The 4,692-nt window shown below is 39.9% G+C and overlaps 1 long non-coding RNA gene across 1 annotated transcript in view; it reads left to right on the top strand.

Moving 5' to 3' along the window:
• Positions 1-2,351: 2,351 nt before the first annotated feature.
• Positions 2,352-4,692, top strand: part of LOC109292627 — a 31,859-nt gene continuing 29,518 nt past the window's right edge. Inside the window, exon 1 of the long non-coding RNA XR_002096154.1 lies at positions 2,352-2,413. This is a non-coding gene — a long non-coding RNA (uncharacterized LOC109292627). The remainder of the gene's footprint in view (positions 2,414-4,692) is intronic.

The following is a 4,692-nucleotide window of genomic DNA, read 5'->3' as shown; positions in this document are numbered from 1 at the left end:
AAGACTAATTAAACATAGTCCAACCATGTGGAGTTTGTCTTTCTTCCACTGCTAATTACTCACAGGCAAACAGTCCTTGTTTTGTAACCCTCCTTCAGAACAATATTCTTTTTGTTCTTCCTTCATGCTGTTTTGCTTTTGAAATGGGGATTATTTTCCCCTCTAATTTCAGTTAGATGGATTCTTGGGCTGGTTGGCCTGGCTCTCATGTAACTAGAGCTGTTTTCTTGACTTCCAAAAGTTCCATGTGGTGGCCACATGGTAGTAATGGAGACTCTCTCACCTCCCAAGAAAGCTTGATTTTTCACACCAATTTGCAAACAGCCTCCTGCACTTTCATGTTATCTGTGAGTTGTGGCACAGCAAAACCTCTTGTCACTAGGATGGCAATCAGCAATTTTAATGGATGTCCATCGTTAGGGGGTGAAATATGCAATCTTGCTGGGGCTAAAGAGGACCCTGATGACATGCTTCTATAAGGCAGTGAATATGATCTCCAGTGGAGGACAAGTAATGACAACAATTTCATGGTCAGTACTTCAGTCACCTGCACAACTACTGACAACCTTGTTGGAGGACTCTTTTGATGATTCCATATTTAGGGATCCAGATCCACGTACTTAAGTATGACATGAGAAACTCAGTATGCTAGTATCTCTCACTAATGGTGAAAATGATTAAGCCACTGAGAGCTGTGCCTGTGTATCAGATGGCAAAAGTAGTCTTGCTGTAAGCCAGACCCTTTGACGGTCTCCATGCCAGCCTCATCTACCCTCACTAAGAATCTGACCTTGAACTTTTAGTTTCACTAGCACTATTATACATGGAGAATGGAGACTATCGCCTGTACAAAAATAAAGCATCAGTGCAAGTTAAAATAAGCAACAACCTAGGATTGCATTTCTGTTCAGATATCAGGTAGTTGGCACATTGTGTCTCAAGAATAGGGCTTTTCATGCTCATATTTAGATCTGTCAATTACACAAGGATTGTTACTTGTGACATTTTATCTACCTTTATGGCTTTCTCTGAGGGTACAGGTCGAGAGAGAAAGAGTTATATTCAGTTTTAGGAATGACATTTTTCAGGGAATACCATCTTTGAATTTTATGGCAGAAATTAATTGCTCACTATATTAGAATAGTAGGTTTATTTTAATACAAACAAATATATGTATGAAAAACAAATACTGAACTGTATCTACAGCAGCCCTTATAATTGTATAGCATCTCTGTATTTCTCATAACAGGAGGACGGTCCCATATGGGCTTTCTAACTACCGAGGCAGTTTTAGAGGGAAAAGGTCTACAGGCCACCTTCAGAGGAACTCGGAGTCTTCAGAATGGTCTTCATTTCGATGTTCTTGTTTGGACACACATGACAAACAGTGTCTACGGTTTTGCACAAGATCACAGGACACCAGAAGGTAAGGGTTTCTTTTTAGATGAACATCTCTGAATATATATACCTTTTCTATATCTGGCCCACGGGCCAGATGAGTGGGATAGGCAGATCGGTGGGCCAGATCAAGCTCACCCTGGGGTCTGACACCTTCCCTTCGTGCCCCAGAGTGCTGGGATTGGGTCCCAGGGGACCAGCTGTACTCCCTCCTGCTGGAGTTGGTCCTCAGGAGCCTGGCACCACCCCCTCCCATCTCATCCCATCCCAACCCATCCCATCATGCTGGGACTATGTTTCAAGGGCCTGGCACTGCCCACTCCCAGCGCCTCACATTGGAATTGTGGTATGTGCTGGGATCAGGTGCTTGATCCAGTATGCAGGGCCAGGGCTCTCCACAGGTCCAGAAATTTGGTGGTGGGGAAGCAATGCCACCTCTCTCCCACTGCCAAATTTCTGGACCCATCGGGTACCCTGTAGGCTGGATGACATGGGGCTGTAGGCTGGATCTGGCCCATGGGTAGGGGATTGAGCACCCCTGTTCCATGTGATTCAGTGATTTCATGTAGATGGATTCATAAAATGGCACACAACAAATGAAGCTGATCAATAATTGTGTTGATCCTAAATGAAAGTCTCATGTATATTTTGATTAAAGTTTCTTTACAGACATTTTTCTTTGTAATGATGTGGCATTACAGAAATGGCAGACCTCCTGTCCAGACCTCCAGGATAATTCAGTACATGCTTAATGTTGCATTCTTTTCTGGCAAAGGAAAAAATTCAACACATGTGCCTGTTTTCTTCTTTTCTAAGGAAAGTTTGTCATTTGACATCCTAAAAGCAGCTCTGTATTGATGGCTGACTTAAGCACAGTGATGAAACTAAGATATGTCTCATCTTTTCCACAGCAATCAGATGTCACTGAAAAGGACAACAGAGGAAGAACATCACAGAAGAAAGGAACAGACTCTCATTAAATAGCAGAGAGGAGCTGTGCAGTTTTTGAACAGAGGTACAATATATATGTGCACTAATCTGTTTTATATTGGATGGAAATATTGGTTTGGGTTTCTGCACATTCAAAGATCTAAATTCTGTCCTTCAAAGTAGTGGAGTGGCTTCTGGCTACATAAAGGCAGGATCTGGCCCCAGAGTTTTATTTTGTAACTTTGATTACATGTAAAGAAACCATTCAGGCCTTCCTCACAGAAACAGCAAAAAATCATGATGTTACATCATTCAGGCTTTTCAGGCCATAAGACAGCAGATTTGTTTGCAGTGGTCACGTGTTTGGTGTCTGTAGTGGAGTTCTGATCATGACTGCCATCTTTTTTTCTTGTTTTGCCTTGGAGCAGCTTGGGACATGTTTGCCTATCTCCCGCTCCAGTAAAATTTAGGTCACCAAGGCGCAGAAAATGGAACAAATGTATAGAGAAGAGGATAGAAAGGAGAGTAACTAAGGTTTATGTGCCAGATGTGGACAGTTAAACTGGACCTAGCGTCTGGTTTAAGATAACTGTCTCCAGCTCCGTTCTCCAGTCTACTCCTGGCATTGACACATCACTTCAGAAATGCAGTCTTGCTGCCAATGTAGGCAGAGACTTTCAGTTCTGGTCTGGAATGCAGCATCTGTAAGAACCAATGATGTGCCAAAAAGAAATTTCTTATATGAACCCCTGTTGTTATCAAGGAAGGTATTTGGATTAGAAGTCACCAATTAGCACTCATTCTTATGATGGATTCCAAATCAGATCCAATTAGACTTTCATATGTCAGGGACATCATTATATGCCCAGATATGCTGGGGTCATGAAGAAGTAGATCTCAAAACCAGGTTCCAGAGAGTACCGTATAACCCAGCAGTTTTAATTCATTTTTTTAAAGGTTAAATGTTTATTTGCTGAAGTCCAGGAGCAAGAACCTAAGCTATAAATCTCCCATGAGATGGACAAAGCTGAATGCTTCAGTCTGGCCGCTAGCGGATAATTCAGCAGTATGTAACATCCTTACTGTTACCACTCTGAGGGCACGTGAAACTGAATGAATGTGAAGAAGCATTCTCCCATGCTGCTCTGATCAAAGTCTCATCAGCCACGCAGAACAGGATAATCTTTACCATGTATCTTGGCAAGGAATTTATTTCACCATATAAAGAAAATTTAAAGGAGCACCCAAACTTTAGCAATACAAGCAGAGTCAAGAAAATCATTTTTCTAGCTGTTTTTAAAATATATATATATTAGGAACATACTGTTCCACATATTGCTTGCTGTCTGTGTGAAGAACTCATCTGCAGCTTTCTACAGGCAATTATCATTGAAAAATATGGTGATTTAGGAAGTGAGTTGCCTGTGTATAAATGTCCAGTATGAATAAATAGATACCAATACTTCTCTTGTTAATGTTTGCAAGCCTGAATCAGCATATTGTAACTTTATTGGCAGATGTTTAAGTGACAGTATCTATGCAGAATAAATATGAATGGCTAATATTTATACCAATATAAAATATAGTTAATAGTATACCATAAGTATTCAATAGGTTACTTAAATAAGGCACAAATTATTCCTGTGCTTGCAAGTTCAATCCAGAAGCAGTTCTACAACTACTCTTGAAATATACTGTAGTTGATTAACAGAACTCCAATTAGTCATCAGAAGTTTCTCTTGTAGATGAAGCTATAAGATTTTAGGACAAAAAACTTTTATCCAAACATCATGCATTCAGAATAGGTTACAGTACTAGGCCATCGCCCTGTCCTAAATCCAAATATACTGTGCCATACATTCCTTTTGCTGATATTTTAAGCCTTGTTTTCAACTCTTTATTAAAACCACTTCACTGAATAGCTGAAGAATTATGGGAAATATCAAGAAACTGGCAGTGAGGACATTTTGAAACCCAGGATATTTAGTAGGATAAGTTATTTCATCAGCAGGTACGGACTCTTTTTGGTGGGAGGGTGGGACATAAGCCAGAACAACTCTTCCAAAAGTTATTATTTAAGATGATTTAAAAGAAAATGGAGAAAATACCTAACTTGTGGCATTACCAATTCTTTTCTTTGACCTTTATGTAAACCTTTGTGCACATAGGTTAAACTGTGAGCAGGCGACATTGTTATGTTTTATCAGCAAATAGTTGGAGACCAAAACAAAAACTGCAGTGAAAATTACTGACCTTTGAGTTCTTTATGACAATGGATATATAGATTTAAAACAATGATTACAGACAGTATTTGAAACAAGAAAGGATTAGGTCTCTGCCAAAAATATTATATATTTTTACACA

This window comes from Gavialis gangeticus, unplaced genomic scaffold (assembly GCF_001723915.1).
Source record: "Gavialis gangeticus isolate Ggan-Ray unplaced genomic scaffold, GavGan_comp1, whole genome shotgun sequence".
NCBI lineage: Eukaryota > Metazoa > Chordata > Crocodylia > Gavialidae > Gavialis > Gavialis gangeticus.
The sequence above is the reverse complement of the archived record's forward strand: the minus strand, read 5'-3'. Positions and strand labels throughout refer to the sequence as shown.